Here is an 11,450-nt window from a genome sequence, read left to right as displayed (position 1 = left end):
ACGAGTTCGGAAGGCTGTCTTTGGAACATCCTCCTCTAGCACTCGTAACTGGTGATATCCGGATCTTAGATCAATTTTGGAGAAGTAGTTCGCCCCTTGCAGTTGGTCAAATAGATCGTCTATGCGAGGTAGAGGATAACGATTTTTGACCGTCAGTTTGTTGAGTTCTCTGTAGTCGATACACATACGGAATGATCCGTCTTTCTTCTTAACGAACAAGACCGGTGCTCCCCAAGGCGAGAAGCTTGGTCTTATGAAGCCCTTGCTGAGTAGTTCGTTAAGTTGACCAGATAATTCATGCATCTCTGCTGGTGCTAATCGGTAGGGCGACTTGGCTACTAGGGTAGCTCCTGGAACTAAGTCGATACGGAACTCGACCTGTCGTTGCGGAGGTAATCCAGGTAGTTCTTCTGGGAAAATTTCGGGAAAGTCGCTCACTACTGGAATGTTCTTGAGTTCTTACGTTTCGAGGTTTGTGTCGACGACGTGAGCAAGGAATGCGTGGTATTCTTTGCGCAGATATTTCTGTGCTTGAATACTTGATATAATGCGAAGACTCGCACCAGGTTTGTCGCCGTAGACTATAAGAGTTTCGTTAGGCGGAAGGTTTAGTCGGACTGTGTTCTCGAAGCACATGATGTCGGCGCGATGAAGGCTCAACCAATCCATGCCGATGATGACGTCGAAACTTTTTATTGAGACCGGCATGAGGTCGATTGGGAATGAATGGTTATCTAGGGTTAGGATACATCCTAAGTATATGCTACTGGTGTTTTCTGTTTTGCCGTTAGCCATTTCTACTGTGAATTGTTCTTTAAGTGCGTGTGGTTGTGGTTTAAGCATGCGAGCAAATTTGTGGTTCACGAAGCTTCGCTCCGCTCCACTATCGAATAGAATGCATGCATAGGAGTTATCGAGGAGGAACGTACCAGTCACCACTGTCGGGTCAGTGACTGCTTCCCCGTGGCCTATAGCTAGTACCCTCCCTGCTCCTCCAGCATTTCTCGCTTTGGGGCAGTCCCTCTTATAGTGGCCTGTTTCGCCACATCCATAGCAAGTTGGGATCGCGCCAGAGCCAGGGACTTGCGTGATCAGTTGCACTGGGAATTTACAGAAACGGACGGTGTGTCCTTTTCTGTTGCAGTTTGAGCACTGCATTTCACGGCAGGGGCCGTTGTGGTGGAAGTTGCATTTGTTGCACTTCGGCAAACTTCCAGCATACTGCTTCGTTGGTGCAGTAGCAGCAGGGGTTACTACGACATGTACAGCCACAGTTTGCTGCTTCTTGGCAGCTCGCTTCCTTTTCTTGTCATCCCAGAACTTCCGCTTGGAGTCAGCGGGTTTGGATGGTTCTGAGATGGCTAGGGTTGTTGTGGTTGTAGGGGTTTTGACACCATGGTCAATGAGCCGCTGTGCCAGTCGCTTGGCACTGTCGAAGGTAGCAGGGTTGGATGCTAAGACATTCCCCTGGTAAGGAGGCACTAGTCCCCATACATACCTTTCAATCTTCTTCCCTTCTGTGGGAACCATGTTAGGGCAGAGGGCCACCAGTTCTCTAAACCGGGCAGTGTAAGCGATAATGTTGGTGCCCTTCATGGTCAGGCTCCAAAGCTCCTGTTCCAATTTCTGGATCTCGCCCCTCGGGCAGTATTCCTCAATCATGAGGTCTTTCATCGTATCCCAGCCTATGACGTTGGCCACGACGAGAGTTAGAGATTTAACGTGGCTGTTCCACCACGTCAGTGCCTTCCCTTCGAAGGTGCATGCGGCATATTTGACTTTGCACGCAGCAGGGCAAGAACAAATTTTGAAGACCGATTCAGTCTTCTCGAACCATTGCGAAAGAGCAATGACTCCGCCGGTCCCATGAAAGGGTTTCGGCTTACAATTGGTGAAATCCTTGTAAGAGCACTCTCTCGAGCGCACAGGAGTTTCAACCGGAATGGAGTTAACCGGGGTTCCACCTCTGCTAGCATCTGATGAGTGATACTGAGCCATGGCAGTTGCCACTGTTGCAGCTACGGCAGCGTTCAGAGCTGCAGTATCGATGACCGCAGGTGGAGGAGGCGGTGGAGGTACAGGATTATTCCTAGTCCTGGGAGATTTACGAGGAGGCATCTTTCAACTATAAGTTTATAAAGATGAGAAAAGTGGTAAGAATCAATTTGTGAGTAATGTGCGAATGACACATGGACTAACTAACCATAGCCCAACAATTGAATAAGTGTTTGTGTTCACAACTAGAAAGATGTGTAGGGAAATCCAAATGTAAAGATTTATCCCACAGAGTAGGTAGTTGTCAATAATACTGGTATTACTGATGTAACGAGTTCAATGAAAATTGACCTAACAGTAGGTCTTACATCATACCATACGGAAAGTTTGACAGTTCCTAGATTCCTAATTAGAGTACTGAAAGTTAGGAATATTTTACAGATAAGTGCTACTTAGAGCACAGATGTTAAAAGACTAATCCTTAACCCAAAAGATAATGATGTACTAGACATCATCTAACAGCGATGAGTATTCCTCGGGAGAACCCTGAGGTCTCTCATTTGATGTACCACCTCTTGAAGGTGTCGTTCATGAGCCCTTTGACGAGCCCGAAGTTCCATGACCTCAGCTTGAGAGGCAACCAGACGTTGTTGCAGAGTTTCATTGGTTCTCCGGGTCCGTTCCATATCTTCTTCGAGACGGCGAATGCGGACTGTGTTGACACCAGAGTTGGCATCAATCTCCACGACCCGGTCGATGGCTGCTCGACCTTGCTCGACATTACGAGATATCCTACGGATAAGGACAGGTAGAGTTCGGTCAGCAGAGCCGCCATCGCTGACGTTGTAAAAGGTTCGGTCCCCAAAGTATGGTAAGGGTTGACCCTGTTCGTCACTCCAGCGATTCAAGTTATCTAGCCACAAGGGAGTGGGACCTAGAAAAGCTGGTCGAGGGTTGTTGTTCGGGGCTTGACCTACGGGAGGTAGGTTGTTGACTTCAGGCTCAGAGTCTGATCCATCTGAGAAGCCTTCAGCTTGATGATCATCTAATGGAATTGGGTGTTCATCGTCAGACTCTGCTTCGAGCCATCCTGCGTTGCCTTCATTTGGAAAGTACGGGTCGCCGTGATGGAATCCAGCCATCTAAATCTACGCGAGAAGAGAGGTATAAAGATATAGTCTACAAGTAGTTGGTAGTACAGAATACACCTATAGTATTTTAAGTTTAGGTTCTATTGAATCTTCTTGTGGTATTGTTGGTAAGTTTTTAGACTTGTTAACACATCACAACCATTCTAGGGCATATGTTAATCACTCCTCGGACCAGCATAGTTGATCAGGCTATGCCATTCCCAGGACTGACCATATATCCCCGAGCTTACCTGTGATATTTAACAATCGTAATACTTCTGTTCTTGTCGTTGTGACACTGGTTTTAGTATGAATGTAGACTAGTATACTTAATTAAATATTTTAGTATTTTAAGTATAGACTCTTGGTCAGAGTGTTTTAATCCCAAATGGGTTTATAGTTTAGTATATCTTTTATGGGTTGATATACTTGATTCACTATAAACAATGCTCTGATACCAATCTGTCGCACCCCAAAACCAAGAACGGCGGAAACGTTCTGGGGCGGAGGATGTCATGTAAGTATCACAACACAGTAAATGTAAATAAGCAAACAACATCATCCATTGCATTAAATATATAATTTTAATACAAGTGTGTTATGTACATTGTATACACCAAAAATAACATATATCAAAATAATAAGATGAGTCTTGAATGCGCTCCATCTTCTCAAAAGCTGGCCTCGGTACCTGTCTACTGACGACCTGAGAATACAAGTTATTTTGAAAGAGTTTATCAGCATTAAGCTGGTGAGTTCATAAGTATTTTAGTGTCTGTATTTGTCATTAAAAAATGTTTGAACATGTATCAAGTATAAGTTTGTAAAATGTATGTAAAAGTTTGCAATTGTTTGTAAAAGTTTGAATCTCTCAGAAAAACCTATATTTTCTATTAAAGAAGCCTTCTACCAAGGCTTAACTGTTTTGGTATGTTCGTTTGATGTAAAAGTGTGTAATTTCCCAAATGTAACTATCATTTAACAAAATATAGTTTGTACATAAACGTTTAAGTGAGGTTATCACTAAAAATATGTAATGGGTAAATTATTGTAGTACTGTAGCCTTGTATTATAAGAACTACTGTGGTACTAACTACCTTAAACCGGATTTATATTAAGGCATTACGTGATAAATTGCACCATACTATCGACTAGTAACAACGACAAATGAATGGTCGTAATAATGGAATGACGTTTGGCACCCGCAGACCTGCAGGTCCGGCTGTAGCTAGCAGCAAGGTGTAGGATTGTCAATCCAGTATAGATCTATACGCAAACTCACGCTCTCCCTTCAAGAGAATTCTGGCTACAACTCGAGCCATGACAGTTAAGTCATGCTCCGATTTAAATCACAATAATAAAGTATTCATGTATATGTACTGTTTCTTGTTCTAGTATATGTATATGTATTGTTTCTAGCATCATTGTATATGTATTGTTTCTAGTATATGTATATGTATTGTTTCTAGCATCATTGTATATGTATTGTTTGTAGTATATGTATATGTATTGTTTCTAGTATATGTATATGTATTGTTTCTAGCATCATTGTATATGTATTGTTTCTAGCATCATTGTATATGTATTGTTTCTAGTATCATTGTATATGTATTGTTTCTAGTATATGTATATGTATTGTTTCTAGTATATGTATATGTATTGTGTTACCCCGATGGTAACTAACTATTGATGTACTGATAAATATGAATATGGAAGTACTTTTATGTCTATACATGTATATATGATATATAACTAATGTTGAAACGACCTTCGGATGGTCACCCGAAGTCCCACCAGACCACATCTCAGTGCGCGAAAAGGAAATAGGGCGGATGGCCTTCCTAAGCCCTTTAAACATTACTTATATATATATACATATATGGGCATGCAATTTATAAGAAGTAAAACAAAGTTATATAAAAGCATTTGATAAGTAAAAAGAGTTTGTAAAACATTTGAAGTGAAACAGTTTGATAAACAGTTTGAACATTGGTAAAAATCGTTGTTTTCCTAGTTATTAATCACATGTGATTAAATGCAATCACATGTGATTGAAGCAATAACTATAAGTATTTGACTTGTATCCCCCCCCCATCATTTAAAATCATTTCAAAGGTTGATTCAAGGGGTATGAACTCACTTGTGGTGAGTCGTTTGACTTGAGGTATCGGGTACCATGCTAAGTGTCAAACGGAGACTTGTTCACACGTTCGAGCCTAGTTATCATATAATAAGCATATATATAACTAATTAGCCACATAATAACTTAACAAAGTAAGTTAATACAATTAGGAACATGTAAACACTCTTATGAGTGTTTAAGGTTCAAATGGTTGCATCTAAGTTGCTACGGGACAAGGCAAAAGGGTTTGAAACATCAAATGGCCTTGCATAGGAGTTCACCACCCAACAAACCCCACACCTTGGAGTTTACGGCCGTAAACTCATGGGTTTATGGCCGTGAACTCCTCAAAGGGTGGTTTTGGTTGTTTTAGGGTGCTATCTTGATCCTAGAACACTCCTAGCTTTGTTGGAATAACACATGAATTAGTTTAAGGCTCTAGTATACTCCATAGTGGAGTTTTCGGCCTAAAGTCCTCTCACCCTAGAGTTTACGGCCGTAAACTCTTGGATTTTAATTGATTTGAGGCTCTTAAACATCAAGGATGGCTTCCTTGAATTTATCTAAGGCTAATGGGGACAAGATGCACACATTTAGGGCATCACTTGGAGTTTACGGCCCAAGATATGTTCATTGGCCGTAAACTCCTTTCAAGGAGTGGTTTTGATGTGTTCTACTCTCCATTCTAGGCCCAAGTATGCAAGGTAAATTGTCTTAAGGCCTAAGGTGTGCTTGGAATGATTTTTACTTAAGAAAGAGGGGTTTACGGCCCAAGATCCTTTCCTTGGCCGTAAACTCCTAAAACTCTATCATTTTGAAGTGTTTTCAAGTCCAAAACAAGCACAAGTACTAGTGGTTAAAGTCTTAAGGCTCAAGGAGGCAAGTTAGGGCATGTTTGTCCATTAAAAAGGGGTTTACGGCCTAAGAGTTCTTTGGCCGTAAACTCCTCTAACTTGTTGATTTTGGACATATAAATGATGTTATAAAGCATATAGCAAGTATTAAAACATGTTTAGGAAAGTAGACTCACAATCCGGGGTGAAAACCCGAAGATCCGTCAGAGAGAATTGGCTTTTCTCTAGTTGGAATTGTAAATAATGAATTAATTTAGTTCAGAAAACTATTTATAGTCCTGGAATATTTTGACAGAAAATATTTTTATTCTGGAAGTCGGACTATCACATTGTGAAACTTACAATGTTCAAGTTTCACGATTACAGGAGCATCCATTCTCCGGATACATCCAGAAACGTAAACCCTAATGTACACAAACTTGTTCGGACAAGTCTGAAATTTATAGAAATTGGACTAGCTCCTATTGAATAGATAATGTTCGTACAAATGGAAATTTTGGGTTGTCACATTATTAGTTTTATAAACGTGTTAAAACTAATACATATTCAGTGTACATCTTTCACATTACATTTCGGGTTGGTAAACTAACATGCACTTTACAAGGATAACCAGGTTTTCAGTATACATCTTTCACATTAGGAAAATTTGGGATTTTCCTGGGATCATAGTTAAACATAACCAGAACCGTGTAACCTAACAGTTAACCAAACATTACTTTTAAGAAAATATGGGATTTTCTTGGGTCGTAACATTTTCAGAAACCAAAAGGAAACTCATACATTTTCACAAAACAAAACCACTTATGAAATCACAAGCTTTATGCTGATTTTCAAATTGCTTGTATTCTCAGGTCCGCATTAGACAGGTACCTGATGATCCTTTTTTGACGAAGATGGAGTGCATCGAAGACACGTCTTTCTTTTGTTTATATATACATATTTATAACAATGTACAACTTTACTTTAGAACAAATCTAAATTTCTATATGTAATGTAATGGTTGTTTACTTTGCTTACTATGTGCACTGGATTTGATACTTAACGTGGAGTCCGCCCTGGAAATGTTTCCGCCATGGTTTTCGGGGTGTGACACACCACCTCCTTGCTGTTGCCGGTGACATAAGGGAAGCCGCAAGAGCCACCGAGACCGGCAACTACAGCTACGTCGTTGCTGTGTTGGTTCTGCGTGACCGGGAGGTTCTTGGTAAGGTCTTATGCCGCTTATTTTCGCATGTCCTCATTTTTTTTGGTGTTTTGACACTGTGTTTGAAGGCTGTGAACACCGGCGGTCCTTGAACCGCCAATTCTGCTCACTCCGACGACCCTAGCCTCCTAGTCGGTGGTTGGGAGTCTTAGTCTTGTAATGTTTTTGGGCATGGATTGCTTCCATGAGTTGTATGCATAAGCCGGATGTCATTTGGCTTGAAATCCACCGCCACCACCTCATGGTGGTGGCTACCACCGTTTTCTGCCCCATTTGTCGCCACTAGCCACCGTAGGAGGTGGCTGTGTGTGTGTGTGTGTGCTTATTAATTATGATGTAGTATGTGTGATTTTGGGCAGGAACCACTGCCGCCACCGTTGGAAATGGTGGTTGTCGCCGCTGTGCCGTTGCTGTTGACTAATGGACCTCCGTATGCCATCGTGAAGTGGGTGGTCATGTGCATTCCTGAGCAAGAGATGTATTTTATGGTGTGTGTTTTATTTTTCCGTAAAATCATGAACAACCACCGCCGGCCACCACTAGGGCGGTTGTGTTTGTGTTTGTGTTTGTGTGTTTGTGTTAGTGTGTGTGTTTAGTTTTGGTTTAATCTCTGTAATTGTAATTAGCAAAATGAATAATAAAAAGAAACTCAAAGCCACCACCGTAAGGCGGTGGCTGCCTCCGTGAGTTGCCATTGACCACCACTACTCGAGGTTGTAGTGGGTGGTGCCCCGCTAGCAAACCCTAACGGGCTTAGAGATTAGTTTTGGGCCTATTGGGCCATGTTTGGGTGGAAAACCTTAATTATGAGTATTTGGGCCTTGGACTTATTTGGACCCACTTTTGGGCCATTGGGATTGTATTGTGAATTAAGCCTAAACTATTTCATGTCATTTATCTAGCAGAATAAAGGACTTAATGGACTAAGTCCTTAATGGGCTAATTGAGAAAATACTAATATTTGAGAAATTATCAGGACACACACAAGAATTATTTAATAAGTGAAATATTAAATAATAATCATTGGCAGAAATTAATCTAAGCAATAATGGACCTAATGGATTAAGTCCTTAGTGGGTTAAGCCCTTAATGGGTTAAGTGAGAAACACTTGACCCTAATTGTCATTTTATGTGAAACCCTAACGTCACATGGGCCTTGAGTTGGGCTTTTCAATTGGGTAATTGGTAATTAGGCCAATAATGGGCCATCCAAGAATGATTATGGACTAGAATATTTATTTGGGCTTTAGGGTAAGGCCCTAATGAAGGATTAGGCCCAATTTGGAAAATTAGGCCATAGATGGGCCATAGTTTGGGCCTAGATGGTTTTATGATATTGGGCCCTTAGAATGAGACATGTTGGACCGGACTGAGCAATTAGGCCTTAAGGGAAGTCCATGTAGAGGTTTGGGCCCAATTTAGAAAATTGGGTCATATGTTGGGCCTTGATCCCTAGTTGACTTTGGGCCTATGGTTTGGACCTTAGGCTTGGGTAAGCCAAGCTTGGGGTAATGTAGTAATTATCCAAAGTATGTAATTATAGTTATGTAGTGGAACTGTAGCACCTGGTTCTCGATACGTACTCCTTGCTAATTACCTTTTTAAAAATAAATGATAATAATGCATCTTGCCTTGGACTCGGCGAGTTGATGGGCCAACTCACCGAGTAGGAGTGGGACAAGGTATGAGAGTTGGACTTTGGACTCGGCGAGTAGGCCCTGGTTGGGCAAAAACCCTAATCCGGGTGTTTGCACCCTATTTAAACACTCTAACTTGGCCTCCTTTGTCCCTAACACTTCCAGAGAGCAGTAGAGCGAGACCCTAGCCCCCCATATTGTTCTTGAGAGTGTTTTTGGCTTTGTGAAGGAGGTTGGAGCTTAAAAGAAGAAAGAGGTGGTTGGAGAGTGCAAGGAAAGGAGTAGATCCGAACTCTACTCAGGGAGAAGCTTCCATTAAGGTAGAAAAGTCTCTACCTTGATCTTTAGATCATTAGTTACCATTTTTATCCAAAATTGGTGGTTTTCAACCCCTAAAACACCAAACTCCATGTGTGGTGCTTAATGATCCGAAAGGACTTTAGATCTGGACTTATTAGATGAATTAGTAGCATAAAGTTCTGTGGTTGAAGTGATTGAGGTCCCCATTGAGTGTATGGCCTCATTAAGAGTTTGGTTTTGGCCTTATGAGCTTATGAGGCCATGTATGCACGTAAAATTTGTAACTTTACGTGATAAGCATGCTCAATGAACATGGATCTATGGGAAATGGGTCATAGGGACTCGGCGAGTCCCAAGGAGGAACTCAGCGAGTTCCATGAAGATGGCCTTAGACTCAGCGAGTTGGATGAACAACTCGGCGAGTCCTATGAAGATTTCCTGGAACTCGGCGAGTTGTTATTCAAACTCGGCGAGTCGGGTCACGAGTTGGTTCAATCATCCCAAGTCATGAGTTAAGGGTGATTCAGTGAGTGGGAAGAAGGACTGGTTGAGTAGGATCGGGTTAGTAGGAAAAGGACTCGGCGAGTCCAGTCAAATGGACATTGACTTTGACCAAGGAGTTGACCTTGGACCAAGGGAGGTTCAGTCTTTTGACCTAAGAGTATTTATGGGTGTCTAACTGATGTTTATGGTTTATAGCCGGAGGATTTGCGATCCAGCAGTCAGACGCTCAGCAAGCAGACTTCAACAGCTACTTTCGAGTTGAGTTACCTTCCAGTAGCGGTGGGTATAAGGCCACAATGCCGGCCCACCAGTAGGAGACGTATGATAGATGATGGTCTTTGTGATATCATCTAGGTTTGCTATTACCTGATACGTTATATGCTAGCATGATATGTTATATGTGATAGTAGTAGAGTTCGGTTGTTAGGACCGGAGGGTAGTCAGACACCCCAGATACGTCTGACAGTATGTGATGTTATGTTTATATGCTAGCGTGATCTGTTATATGAGTTAGAGGTAGTAGGAGGGGAGCAGTCCCCGAGTTCGGTTATTAGGACCGAAGGGTAGTTCAGACACGCCAGATAGGTCTGATAATCTGTTACGTTATAATATGTGATAGTAGTAGTAGTAGGGGTGAAATAGTCCCCGAGGTTCGGTCGTTAGGACCGAAGGGTAGTCAGCACCCCATAATGGCTTGACATGGGTAGTCAGCACCCCAGAATGGCTTGACACGGGTAGGTCGGCATCCCAGAATGGTCGTACCGGGTAGGTCGGGCACCCCAGAAATGCCTGGAAATATGTATGATATGTGATTGTATGGTATGTGGTATGATGGGGGAACTCACTAAGCTTCGTGCTTACAGTTTTTAGTTTTGGTTTCAGGTACCTCTTCTTCGAAGGGGAAGGAGCTGGCGTGGTAGCAGCACATCACACACACGCTTGTATTCCGCACTATGAGATCTTCCTGTGGATTTGTACTTTGACTTTGTTATGTTCTTATAAACTGGTTTCCAGACACGCCCATCTTTTATGAAATGATATGATCGGTGAATGTTTTATTTCTAATGTTTTGCTAAGTATGTGTATTTAAAAATGAAATTTTTGGCTCGTATTTTTTGGATGTTACAGGAACCCAATTATTAATTGGGTGATATTTTGATGTTGACAGATCGGGAATCTGTCATCTAGCAACTGGGGTCGAGTCTGTGGGACTTCAGCAGTGTGGGATTGAGCCTGCGGGACTTCAACAGTGTGAGGTGAGTTTCCTTCCAGTAGGAATGGGTCTAAGGCCACAATGCTGGCCCGTTTAATTAGTAGTAGTTTCCGGACCTCGGTCCGATGCAGTAGTTAGAATGTTTGATGCCTTCGTGGCTCAGGTGGTGTTTATGTGTTATGTGTTCCGGGCTACGACCCGATGCAGTATGCAGTTTATGTGTGTATGCTAGTTGATATGTTTATGTTATGCTATGTTATGCTCAATTAGTTTCTGGACTTCGGTCCGATGCAGTTAGTTCCGGACTTCGGTCCAATGCAGGGTACAAGGTCCCACTCAGTTCCGGACTTTGGTCCGATGTAGTTAGTTCCGGACTTCGGTCCGATGTAGTTATTTCCGGACTTCGGTCCGATGCAGGGGACAAGGTCCTAGTTAGTTCCGGACTTCGGTCTGATGCAGTTTCCGGACTTTGGTCCGATGCAGTGGGCAAG

This window comes from Lactuca saligna, chromosome 3, assembly GCF_052625555.1.
Source record: "Lactuca saligna cultivar CGN05327 chromosome 3, ASM5262555v1, whole genome shotgun sequence".
NCBI classification, from domain to species: Eukaryota; Viridiplantae; Streptophyta; class Magnoliopsida; order Asterales; family Asteraceae; genus Lactuca; species Lactuca saligna.
The sequence above is the reverse complement of the archived record's forward strand: the minus strand, read 5'-3'. Positions refer to the sequence as shown.